The 13,788-nt window shown below is 41.6% G+C and overlaps 1 protein-coding gene across 1 annotated transcript in view; it reads left to right on the top strand.

The window, feature by feature from the left end:
- Positions 1-13,788, top strand: part of LOC122797743 (centrosome and spindle pole-associated protein 1-like) — a 1,014,159-nt gene that overhangs the window by 507,563 nt on the left and 492,808 nt on the right. The window lies entirely within an intron of this gene.

The following is a 13,788-nucleotide window of genomic DNA, read 5'->3' as shown; positions in this document are numbered from 1 at the left end:
CTTGTTGGGGCAATCTGCCTTTGCAGTCGTGGAGAGAACCCTGTTTGCACCCCTGACTCAGATGGTGCCTAGTCCCTTGGATCCTCTGTCTACATCTGTACTGTCTCTGTGTCTGGAGTCTGAAGTATCCTCTCCACAGGGACAGATAGATTTGAAACTTCAGGCTTCCCATCAGAGTATTCCCACTTCTGACATCTCCCCAGAGTACCCCACTGAAGCGGTCCCCAAGAACAAAACATGCAAGATGAAGCATTTAGATTCCCCTGAATGTCACTGAAGATGCATATTTTGATGAGGGGGAAGGGTCCTCAGTCACCTCCTGATGATGTCTTATTTGGAGATGCCCTAGAAATCCTAAAACAGAGAGGTGGCTGTAAGTTTAGTAACCTTTCATTGGAGGAATCTGTACTCTAGGAGGCATTTGGTACCGGCCCATCTCCCTCCTGGGTGACCCCACCCACCGACGAGCTCATTAACTTGATTTTGTGGCGGGCATGGCAGGATCCAGGCACCACTGAGCCAATTCCCACGAAGCCCGATAAAATCATGACTGCTCCAGAGGACAAACTGTTTTGGTCTGAGGGTGTGCCTGTTGATGCCATGGTCATGGTGGTGGCCACTAAGAAGGTACTTGTGGAAGAAAGTTCCTCTGCTCATTCCTCCACAGCAAGGAGTCATGGGTGATGGACAGAGTTGGGAAGCATGTCTATGCAACCTTCGCCTTAAGGTCCCTGATCTATTTGGCACATTTCACAAGGGCTACACATGGCCCTGATTAAAGAGCTATTAGACACCCTCTCAGGCTCTGTTTCTGAAAAGGCGAAACCATCAGTCTCTCATTTGGCTACACTGCAATCGATACCCACCTCATCCATGAGGCTCATTTCTAATCTTGCAGAAGAAACTTTAAGGCCAGTGATTTCAGGCATTGCCATTAGGAGACAGGCCTGGATATGCTTATGTGATTTTGTGGAGCTCTTTAAGTCTTCATTTCTCAATGCTTCTTTTGATGGCACATCTGTTTTTGGCGCCAAGGTTAAAGATGCATTGTCCAGGTGTGAGAATTATAGAAAAGACTCGCACTGCCATGGCTGTATGTTTTTTTTTCCACCCCTCAAAGATCCTTTTCAAGGAATCGAGACAATGGTAAAATGTTAAATCCCAAGGATCTTTCCAGGACACATGGAGGAATTTCCCCCAGAGACAGAAGGGGAGCTCAATTTTACATGCCTCCCTCACAGCAGAGGTGGCCTGCAGAACCAGGAGTTCAGAGAATCGTTCGTTGGTAAACCCTTTCAGTGCTCCTGAAAGGAGGCCCAGTTGTCCCCTCTGGAGGCAGTTAGGGGGTTTGTCCCTGTGCCAGAAAACCTGGGTAGAAATAAAATTCTTAAGTGCAGAGGATCATTTCCAGAGGTTGTGTATCATTTTCACTTTATCCTCCCATTTGAAGTAAATTCCCAGCTGTTCCACCCAGTCGGGGGGAAGAAGCAGCAATTCAAATTCAAACGCTGCTAGAAAAAAGTCTCATCCAAGAGGTCCCCCCAGACCAGATAGACTCTGGAACTTATTCGCGGTTCTTCTTAGTGCCAAAGAAAACAGGGGACTGGAGACCAACTCTGGATCTTGGCATCCTAAACCAATCCATTCAAAAGACCAAGTTCTGGATGGTCATGGTTCAGTCCATTCTTCTCTTCTTTGGAAGAGGACAATTGGATATGCTCAATAGATCTTTAGCATGCATACTGTCTTTTATAAAGATGAACAGGTGATCCAGAAGAGTGTTGCGCTTCCAGTTGGGAGACGGTCACTACCAGTTCAGAGTTTTTTTCCCTTTGGTGTCACCACAGCCCCCAGGGTGTTTACCAGATGCATGGCAGTAGTAGCAGCTCACGTCAGACTGCAAGAATTCTGAATGTTTCCATACTTGGATGTCTGGCTCATCTCTGCCGCACCCAGGCATCAGCTCATTTTGTAAGAGAAAGAGTGATTCAGATGTGCCCAACTAGGAATAACTATAAACTATGAAATGTCTCATCTAGAACCAAGTCAGTCTAGAGCTCATAGGAGCACTGCTGAGTTCAAAGTCACTACTCCCCCTCTCTAGAGTTCAGACAATAAGATCACAAGTGATTTAAGATAGTTTGCAGTACCAGAATCTCAGCTCGCTTGGTCCTTCAGGCTTTAGGGTCAATGGTGGCAGTAATAAAATTGTCACCAGTAGCCATATTTCATGTGAGAATTCAGTGGATGCTGGCTTCACAATGGTCAATACTTCATCTTCCTTTATTGGCTATAAAATGAATCACCAATATATGCAAGAGGGATCTAATGTGTAGATTCAGTCAGAGGTTCTACAAGGCTGTTTATTAATTCCCTCTCATCCCCAAGGCCATTGTGACCACGTGTGCTTCCCAGCTGGAGTGGGGGGGGGGGGCACACCTGGAAAAGACATTCCAAGGCAGATGGTCCCCTGAAGTGACAAGTATGTATATCATGTCCTAGCATTGAGAGCAGTGCTTTTAGCATTGCAGGCCTTCCAGAATGCCCTCACGTCAGGAACAATTGCAATTCAAACAGACATGTCAGTGGTTTGGTGCATCAACAAACTAGGGGAACCCAGACCTTACTCCCTGTGTTGAGAAGCACTCCAGGTTTGGCAATGGGCAGTCTCTTCCAACTGCTTTCTTATAGCAACAAGTATTCTGGTGGAGTCCAGTGTGTTAACAGATAAAACTGAGCAAATACATCTTACTATCTCATGAGTGGTCCCTCAGCAAGAATATGGCAGAATTGATTTTCCGACAATGGGGCCAGCCTTGCTGCAATCTTTTTGCATCTCCACTAAACAAGTGCAGCAGGTACCTTGCCCTAATCCCCCCACAGGAGTAATAATTGAGGGAAGCTCTTCTCCACAGTTTGCCCCCCCCCCCCAGTCTACTTTGTTTATCCTCCAATTCCTTTGATTCCAAAGTTCCTGCAGAGAGCTGCCAGGTTGAAGAGCAAAGTCATCCTTATTGCACCTTTTTGGCCTCAACAGGTTTTTGTTCCCCTTCCTGTGACCTCACTTAAATCATCAGCCTTGGACTCTAGACCCAACTCCAGAGCTGTCTCACCTGAGTGGTATGATATCTGGACCTCCCCAATCTCAAGCTGAAAACTTGGTTTCTTCATTTCCAGTAATAGCCAGACAAACTATGCTGTTATTTCCTGTCTGACAGATTTTTTTTTATCTTCCCTTAAACCATCTACAAGGAAACTTTATGCTAGTAAATTGAAAGGTTTTGTACGCTGGGCACTTCAAAATCATGTGCAACCTCTTCCTGCCCCGATTCATAGCATTCTTGAATTCTTAATGCTACTTTTTAATCGATAAGCTATTTCTTCAACAGTTAAAGTTCATTTGGCAGCAATTTCTAATTTCTGTATTGGATTTGATGGTACTTCACTCGCTTCTTATAAACTTTGTAAATCTTTTTACGAGGCACACTTCTGTTAATATCTCTGTTTTAGATTCCATGGTGTTGTAGGATGTTTAATCTGATACTGCAAACCTTGGCCCATCCAACCATTGAGCCTACACATGACTGTGATCTTAAATTTCTTTCTTGGAAAACAATGTTTTTTGTGGCCTTTACTGCAGCTGTACGAGTTTCTGAAATTCAAGCCTCATCTGTGAAATCCCCATATCTAATTTTTTATAAAGATAGCTGCATTATGAACTAGTGCATCTTTATTTTTTGCCCAAAAGAGTATTGGAATGTAATATTAACCAATTCATTAATTTACCAATTTTCTTTTCAAATTATGCTAACAAGGGCAGATATTTATTACGTTTATTTGATGTTCTTAGGCAACTGCATTTGTATTCACATAGAACAAAGAACATCAAAACTACACATCAGTTATTTGTTTCATGTGCTGATGTGAAACTGGGTAAACCAGTGTCCAACGTCTTTCTAGCCAGATGGTTTACTGGCTGTATCTCCTTTGTTTACAGCCAACTGGATATCCCTTTACCAAAGCAAATTCATGCCGATTCAGCTGGGTCTTGGCGACTTCCTCAGTTTTCCATTCAAGAGCTTACATGGATGATGTATGTGCAGTAACGACTTGGGCTTCCCCCCCATACTTTTATCACTCATTGCAAATTGGATTTGGTATCCAGAGGTAGAGCATCATTTGGCTCAATGGTGCTTAGAAATATCCTTGAGTCCACACTAGGATTTAGGTAGCTGGAGACTCTGTCCCATCAGTTGTGGACACAATGAAAATTATCAACATCCGATGTAGAAGTTATGTATAAAGTTCCATCTCTGTTGTCATTTTTCATTCTTCCTCAACTCCCCACCCACCAACCCCCATCCTTGTGTTTTTTTCTGGAAGAGTGAGTGGATATGAAAGATTTCATTTACTCTAAGCATGACTAAGCTACAGATATAGCCTTGTCTAGCCTTTTTCTGTTTACTTTTATGTCTGTTTTGTATAAGAATTATTTCTTCGTGCTATAGCCAGCAAACAAGATCTGGGGTAATTGTGATTGGTGCATTCTGGGTAAGGGAGAAGCTCAAAAGTTCTAAGTTACCATGAGCTTTTGCACCGGCAGAGTCTGATCTGATGGTTTGGATTCAAATCCATCAGTTGAGGAAGAATGAAAATAGACAACACAGATGGAATGATGTCCTTCAAGGATGCATCTGCAGTCCTAACAAATGGGTTGTCCTGCCTCAGGCAGCCCTTCGGTCGGCCGGATTCCAAAGTGTGGGTCTGGCCTCGGCTGATGTCGCACTTCACCCGACGTCATAGCTGCAGTCAATTGGGTATAAAGGCATCAGCCGACGCCATTTTCCTCAGTCTTTCTTGCCGCGTGGCGCCCGAAGCAGAAGCTGTTCGCAAGTGCCGGTCGGTCAGAACCAGAGATTGCTACTATCGAAGACTTCTAAAAAGCTAAGTACCCCATTGGGGACTCTTTCTTGCCTCAGCCGATGTCAGAAAAAGTGAATAACTGTTTAACTTGTGGGAAACAAATACCTCATAAAGATTTCCACTCTTACTGCCTACCTTGTTTAGGCCCAGACCACGATGTAGCAGCTTGTCTAGCCTGTGCTTCCTTCAACCGACGGACACTTAGACGTCGGTCGGAGTTTGCAGAGGAGTTTTTCGGCTCCGCTTTTGCTTACAACATGCCGTCGGAGACTCCGACTTCACAATTAGCTAAAAAGTGTAAGGAAAAGGACCGACACTCGCGGTCCGCGGTTTCGGCCGAAACCTCTGTTAAGCCAACCGCGACTGTCTCGGTTTCGGCTGAAACAGAGTCCACGGTTCTTCGGCCGAAAGCATTCCTCCTACAGCCGAGGCCTCATCCGGCATGGCTGCATCTGCTACTGAGATTCCACCTGCTCTTACAGGTTCTCAGGATTTATCAGATACTATCCCTTTAGATATATCTACTCCTGCACGTGGAGCTGCTAGGCCCCCTGCATCCATGTCAATTAAGGCTTTTTCCAGGGCTAAAGCAGCTAAATATTCAAAGGCCGTGCCTGCTAAAACCCCCTCTCACAGGCCTAGCTCTAGTACTCAAATGCTTAGTCTAGCAGAGGATCTCATTTCTTTGATCAGGGGATCCCAGTCTCACCCTGACAGGGCCTCTCACCCACCTCCAGAGAAGAGGCCTAGAGCAGAGCCCCCTGAGCCAGTTTCTACAGATTACTCCTCTGATTCAGAAAATACGAATCCTCCAGAAGGCCCTTATTCTCCATATGAGGACTCTGATGCAGAGGATTCCATACCTTCTGCCTCTCCTCCTGAGGAATTTTCTTTTGGGGAAACCTTGCATGCTATGAGGGAACAATTTCAATGGCAGGGCCAGGATTTTTCAGACTCTAGGAAAAGGCTTAGGACCTTTTTACATTTGCCACAGCATAGGCCTTTAGCCATTCCTCCGGTACTTACAGTTGTGGATGATGCATTTAATGATGCTTGTACTGCCCCTGACTCTCTTCCTCCAGCCCTTGCTAAGCCCGACAGATACTACAGGGTTCTGGACACACATTATCACTTGTATAAGGCTCCTATTGCAGATCCTGAAACTATTTCACAGGGCCCCAAAGCTGTAGCAGCTGCCTCTGCCAAAAACCCCCTCCCCTCTGAAAGAGAATCTAGGGCATTAGAGAGATGGGGTAAAAAAGTGTATACTTCTGCTACTCTTTTGGCTAGGGCCTTAAACTGTCAATTCCACATGATTCAGTATCAGGAATTTCTGTTAGATCAGCTAACTAAAAAACTGTCCTCGCCTGAGCCTTTAGACGGTAAGTCCCTTCAGGATTTGGTACATAACACTCAGCAGGTCAGTAATCATTCCTTAAAATGCGGCTATGATGCACTGAAGGCTTCCTTTAGATCAGCTATGATTGGTACAGTGATCAGAAGGCATGCATGGTTAAAAGAGCAATCCTTACCAGACCATGTAAAGTCAAAGCTTCTAGATGCTCCCATGGAAAAACAGTTTGTTTGGCTCCCCTGCACAGCAAGTGTTGAAGGTGGAAGAAAAAGCGAAATCTGGCCAGACAGTCAAGGATTTCTTACAGGTCCAGCCTCCGAGGTTTAGTAGGAACTGGCCTTCCAAGAATTGGTCCTTTCCAGACACCACCAGAGCACAGAGAGGCAGAAATAGGCGCTCAAGAGGCAGAGGTCAATCCAGAGGTGCCTACAGGGGACGTCAGTGGCAGCCTAACAACCAGAGAAGTACTGCCACAGATCCAGCCACTACCACTCCCACAGGACAATCACAGTGACTTGGCTCTGAAACCGCCTACCAGGGAACAACTAGAAGCACCCTTAGGCGGAAAGCTAGCCTTATTTTCAGTAAACTGGCATTACATCACAGGAGACAAATGGATTTTACAGACAATAGACAAAGGCTACAGGTTTCACTTCCATACTCTACCAAGGAAGAGAGGAATGCCAAACCTACCTCCAAACCAAAAGACAAACGCTCTAGAGCAAATAGACCACTTACTAAGGATGAGAGCTATAGAAAAGGTACCGTCTATGGAACAAGGACAAGGCTTTTATTCCAGACTTTTCCTGGTACCAAGAAAGGAAAACCAATGGAGACCTATCCTCGACCTGTCCGCTCTGAACACATATCTCATCGTTCCAAAATTCAAGATGCTGACCCTACAGCAACTTCTTCCCATGCTGGGCAAGGAGTCTTGGCTGGTGACTCTAGATCTCAAGGAGGCATACCTGCACGTCCCCATACGACCAAATTGCAGAAGATACCTCAGATTTCTTGCAGGATCAGAGCATTATCAATTCTCAGCATTGCCTTTTGGCTTATCTACTGCGCCCAGAGTATTCACGAAATGCCTGGCATCAGTAATTGCTCATTGCAGGCTTCAGGGAATTCAAATTTATCCATACCTGGACGACTGCCTGTTACAAGCGGACAGCAAAAACAAATTAACAAAAGATTTGAAAAAGGTTATTCACCTATTGCAAGCCCTGGGATACACAGTCAACACAAAAAAGTCAAGGCTGATACCATCCCAAAGGATAACTTTCTTGGGTGCAGAACTGGACACATCAAACCAAATGGCATTCCTCACAGCAGAAAAGCAGAAGCAACTACCACTCTATTTCATGGCATTAACAACGCAGAACCAGCTTACAGCAAGGAAAATCCTGCAAGCCCTGGGTTACATGGCATCCTGCATAATTTTGATTCCACATGCCAGACTACATATGAGGAAGTTGCAATGGTACCTAAGGAATTTATGGTCTCAGCACAAGCACAGCCTAGAAACCCAAATTCCAATAATTCCATGCCTGAAGCAAGAATTCCAGTGGTGGGCCCAGGCCTGTCAGTTGAACAAAGGACTGCCCTTCCACAGGCCTCACCCAAGCCAGACTATCACCACGGATGCCTCAGACATCGGTTGGGGGGCACACATGGTGGACAAGTGCATATAAGGCTTATGAACTCAAGACCAGCTGAACCTACACATAAATCAAAAAGAGATGCTGGCAGTAAAGCAGGCAATTCAGACATTCAGACCGTTTCTTCAACAGGGTCATTTGCTGATAAGGACGGACAACACCACAGTTATGTGGTATATCAACAAACAGGGAGGCACACATTCATATCCTCTATGCTGGATGGCAATGGACCTCTGGAATGTGGCCCTGAACCTCAACATTCAGCTCCAGGCCATATTTGTGCCAGGAAAAGAAAATATACTAGCAGACATCTTAAGCAGAACTACCACGGATGCCCACGAATGGATGCTGCATCTAGACATTTTCAAATCCATTACAAGGAAATGGGGACTACCAGAAATAGACCTGTTCGCATCCCCACACAACCACCAATTGAAAAAATTCTGCACAAGGACATACCACCCACTGGCTTGGAAGGTGGACTCCCTATCCTTCAGTTGGGAAAACCTGACAGCATATGCATTCCCACCTCTTCCTTTGATGCACAAAATGCTACTGAAGATCAAAGAAGATCACCCAAGGCTCATTTTGATAGCTCCAGACTGGCCGAGGCAACATTGGTACCCGCTACTGAGGAGTATGTCTCGGGAACACGCATGGCCTCTGCCCCTAGTTCCTCGACTGCTAACACAGAACAACTTCAAAATCCTGCATCCAAACTTGAAAACACTGCAGCTGGCTGCTTGGAACATTACATAAGACAAAATAACCCAGATTTATCTCAAAGGGTTAAAGACATTATCTTGGAGGCTCGCAGACCCTCAACAAGGAAAACTTGTACAGCAAAATGGAAAAGATATCTCATTTGGAGTGCAACAAAAGGAGTAGATGCATCATTGGCAAACATAGCTAACATCCTGGAATATTTAGCAGAGCTTTTCCACAATGGCCTGTCTTACTCCTCCATTAAGATTCATGCATCAGCAATTTCAGCAGAATACAACATGGATCCTCCAGTCTTTTCTCAACCTCTACTCAGGCAGTCTCTGAGAGGAATTAAAAATGTAAAGCCACCAAGGAAACCACCATTGCCTACATGGGACTTGAACTTTGTGTTAGAAAAGTTGACACTCCCCTTTTGAACCAGCAGCAACAGCAGAATTACAGTACTTATCTTGGAAAACTGCTTTCCTGCTTGCAATCACTTCAGCAAGAAGGGTTTCTGAATTACAGGCATTAATGGCAGTACAGCCCTTCCTTATCTTCCATCAGGATAGAGTGTCCATGAGAACTAATCCTACTTTTATGCCAAAGGTGGTCTCCAGGGTATCATTAAACCAAGCAATCCACCTACCAACATTCTTCCCCAACCCACAGAACAGGGGGGAAAGACTACTGCATACCTTGGATGTGCACAGACAATTGCGCTACTACCTGGACAGAACCAAGAACAATAGAAAAACTGACCAGCTTCTGGTAGCATATGCAACAGGAATGGAAGGAAAAGCAATTTCAAAACAGACAATCTCAAAATGGATAGGAAATTGCATTAGATTTTGTTACTCTTTTCATGGAAAGGCACCTCCAGAAAACATCAGACCTCACTCCACAAGGGCTAAAGCCACTACTACAGCTTTCTTACGAGGAGTGGCTACCAAAGACATTTTAGAGGCTGCTACTTGGAGCTCCGTGCATACATTTGCCAAGCATTATAATCTACCTTTATACTCCAGATCCCGAGCAGGTTTTGCCACTGCTGTTTTACAAGGGATCTTAACTACACCATAACCTCTTAGTGCCTCCTCCCCCAGTTTGGCTATGGTATTCTACCCATTTGTTAGGAATGCAGATGCATCCTTGAAGGACATAGTACAGTTTTGTACCTACCATAAATGTAGATGTCAGAGAGGTATGCATCTGCAGTCAGGATTACCCACCCTCCTTCCCCTCTGTGGTACTCCTAGGGTATTTGCCCATCTTGTAGCTAGCTGGGGGAATCTATTATGGTGTATTTGTTTGTATATATGTATATACATGTTTATTTTTATTTGCTCTCTACTGTTTGGAATCATTTGCATTTATCCAAATTTAGCCTTCCTAGAGGGCTCCTGGCATCTGGGGCAAGAAACACTGAGGAAAATGGCATCGGCTGATGCCTTTATACCCAATTGACTGCAGCTATGACGTCGGGTGAAGTGCGACATCAGCCGAGGCCAGACCCAGACTTTGGAATCCGGTCGACCGAAGGGCTGCCTGAGGCAGGACAACCCATTTGTTAGGACTGCAGATGCATACCTCTCGGACATCTACATTTATGGTAGGTACAAAACTGTACTTTATGGTGAGTACATAACTTTTATTTAGCCATGCTAAGATGCGCATGGTTCAGTCTGTGCTTTCTACTAAGTTCTGTCTGTTTTTGTCTTATAGCTCTTCAAGCTGGGAAAACACTTGAATGCTTTCAGAGAACATTCTCTAGCCAATTACTCTTTTATCAGATTGTCTCCATGGAGACATGAGGACCAGATACAGAATATGTACTAATCATACATTTATTTGCCGGAAAAAAAGCCTTATCAGTATTTTTTTTTTACTTACTTTCCCTAAAAACTTGTTACTAGATTAGTAAGGGCCTTAATCCAGTCATTCCCCCATGCAAAAGTGAGAATAGACTGTTCCTTTTTTACATTGCAGTGCCCACACCTCTCAAAACTGAACAAGGAGGAAGAGAGAAGGGTGAAAGAAAAAAAAATAGCAGCACCTGTGCACAATAGTATTCCCATTACTCTGAAAAACAACTGAGAAAACTTTACTTTATAGCGCACAAGGAAAATCGTGCACTATAAAAATAGTACTATTAAGAAAAAAACTTGTTTTATTTACAGTTAACTTTTTCCCTCCTCTTCCCCTCCCCAAGTGTTTTTCAGAACATTAATGTCATTAAATAGGGCATATGCTTTAAAGTCCCCCACAAGTCCAAAGTCCAAAAAAAGTCAATTTTTTTCTAAATTTTCTTGTTCTGTCATTTCACAAACATAATTTTTACTTTGTAATCCCACATTTGTCAATTTGCGAGTTACTGTTTTTTTTCCTCTTCATCTCCATCTTCCAAATCCTGTCTCTGCTTCATTTCCAACATACTCTTGATTCTTCTAGTCAGCTTTCATGCTCCCTTTATTCTCTCCAACATTTTACATTGAAACATTGGGAAAGATTTCACTGGCACAGTATTTCTGTCATTTTTATTACCAGAAGAACAACAAGCTGAATCTCCTATTTCACAGCTCACTTTTTGTTGGGCAACATTTGGATTTCCTCCTTTGCATGTAATTCTTCAGAAAATGATTTTGTCCCTCCAAGGAAGAATATTTTGAATTCATCTTGGTACGGCAGTTTGAATCTCATGCCTGCTTCTTGACATTCCCTGAATACTGGAATAAATTTACTCCTCTTCTGCCTGGTATACAGTGAGTAGTCATTCTCCTCAAACACTTTGCTGTCTCCCACTTTTATGTTTGCTGTTCTGCTACAGTTTTGTCAGAATCAACTCCTCCTGCTGGTAGGATTGCATCTTTAACATTAAAGGTCTAAGTTGCTTTCTCATAGCCAGGTTTGGAAGCATATACACAATGTGCCCTTTCAATTAACAACAACTTGTGTGGAATACCAGTCCAGTTGCTTATTTTTGCTTTCATAAAATTAGTATAGTCTGTTCCTTTCAGCTTTTCTGGTACAGCTGAAAATCTCAGGTTTTCCAGAAGTGCTCTTATCCTCTAATTCCTATTTTTTGAAACACATCTGTGTCTTATAGTGATCCAAACGTGGATCCACTTAGGCTAAATGCTTTACAACTCGCTTTTATTGAAATAAAATGAAGCGTTAACAATTTAAATGATGCTTTTCGTCCTAAAACAATAATTGGACTTCAGACTAACTGACAAGCATCTGAGTAGTAGTAGGAAGTTGTTTAAATAACTCATTTTTGCGCCATGAAAATGATTCATGACGTAATTTCTTAAAGTAAAACTTCTACTAATACTGTTGAACTAGTGATGGTATAGATGTCACTGTTAAAAATACATACATTTATTTATTAAGATACAATTAAAAAGTTCTTTACTTAGATTATAAATTTGATATACTAAAATGATGCTAAAATTAATCACAAACTAAATATTATAATACTAAAATCTCATCAAATTTATTTATGTATGATTTTAATCTGTCTAAGGAGCATTACTATGAATAAAAATACTTGAATAAATGAATAAATAAATAAATTGTTAAATAAATAAATAGTGGTGTGCAGAAATTTGAAATAGCAAAATGTTATGGTAGATGTTAATAATTGGTGATTGAAACTTAAAATTAATTCTTTCTTTGGATTTTTAATTATTTAATTTTTATAATTTTTAAAATAATTACGTAATATTCTATAAATATGTAAAATAATAACAGAACCCACGGCAAACACAGGACGACCAGCAGAAAAAAAGCCAGACTATTAAATAATATAACAATAACTGCTGGTAGTCTCTCCACGGAGAGTAATCAATCGTAGCTTTAGGTTGGATGGTGCACGTAAAAAACAAGTGAAAAAAGCACTGTCAAGTCTATTCAGACCTTCCACATACGTACTACAAGTCAACCAAATGTCTATTCAGACCTTTCACAATAGCAACGAACTCTCCAAATAGCACCGTTTATACCACAATTGTAATGAAGTCCACAGACAAAGAACCATAAAAAAGTTTAATCCATGGGTAGGTGACCGCTTTCGCATACAGCTTTTTCAAACCATAAGAAGCAGTGTCATATGTTCATCTTATATATCCTCTAATTGATTATAAAACAATTAATCAATTAGACATTATTAAAACAATTAAAACCATAACTATCTAAAGGATAGTATGCCTCATAATGAATCACAAATATTTAGTATATTGTAGTCAATGTAGAACAAGCATAAACAACTTGCAAATGTATAGAAACCACCTTAACGTAATTATTTGATAAATGTATAACAAGCTTATGCATTTATAAGCGATAAACTCAAATATACTCAAAATAAAAAAGCTTAAACAAATTATCAAATATATTTTATATATTTATAAACATCCTAACATGATTATTAGATTATATAGCAAGCTTGTCCATTTATAAATACTGAATGAAAAATAATAGAACAATTAAATGAAACTCAATTAAAAATTATTTATATAAACATCATGAATCATGTTCATAAAACTACATATTATATTCTATAAAATCCAACAAATAAACTACTCCTATACTAATATCTATACTAGAGTTTGTGTCTCCTATTCTTTAATATAGGTTTTATGGGAACTCTATCGTTCAACCCTGGTGGTATATGAGCTCTAGTTTTAATTATCCATTGTGCTTCAATTGATTCTGTAGAATTTTTTATGTCTCCTCCACGTATATTGGGGACTATTACTTGCAAGACTGAAAAAAGGAACTTATGATTTTCATCTGTATTTAATACATGTTTAGATAAAGCATTAACATTAGATTTAACCCTAATTTGATAAAGATGTTCCCTAATGCGTTCCTTGAACATCCTGTTCGTTTTCCCTATATAAAATGATGAACAGCATGAGCATCTAGCAATATAAATTACATGTCTAGTATCACAACTATCATTCACATTAATATAATATTCTCCGGTTATAGGGTGTATAAAGGCATTCATATCTGTAACATACTTGCAATAACTACAGTTTCTGCAAGGCTTCAAACCCTCAAAAATTATGGGGCCGATGTTACTTAACATCAGAACAGCATAGTAATTTATATAAATTGTTCTTATTTTTATATGCAAACTTC

This window comes from Protopterus annectens, chromosome 3.part1 (assembly GCF_019279795.1).
Source record: "Protopterus annectens isolate FY-2018-M chromosome 3.part1, PAN1.0, whole genome shotgun sequence".
In the NCBI taxonomy this organism is placed as follows: Eukaryota; Metazoa; Chordata; order Ceratodontiformes; family Protopteridae; genus Protopterus; species Protopterus annectens.
Note: the sequence above shows the minus strand (reverse complement) of the source record. Positions and strands in the feature narration are given on the sequence as shown.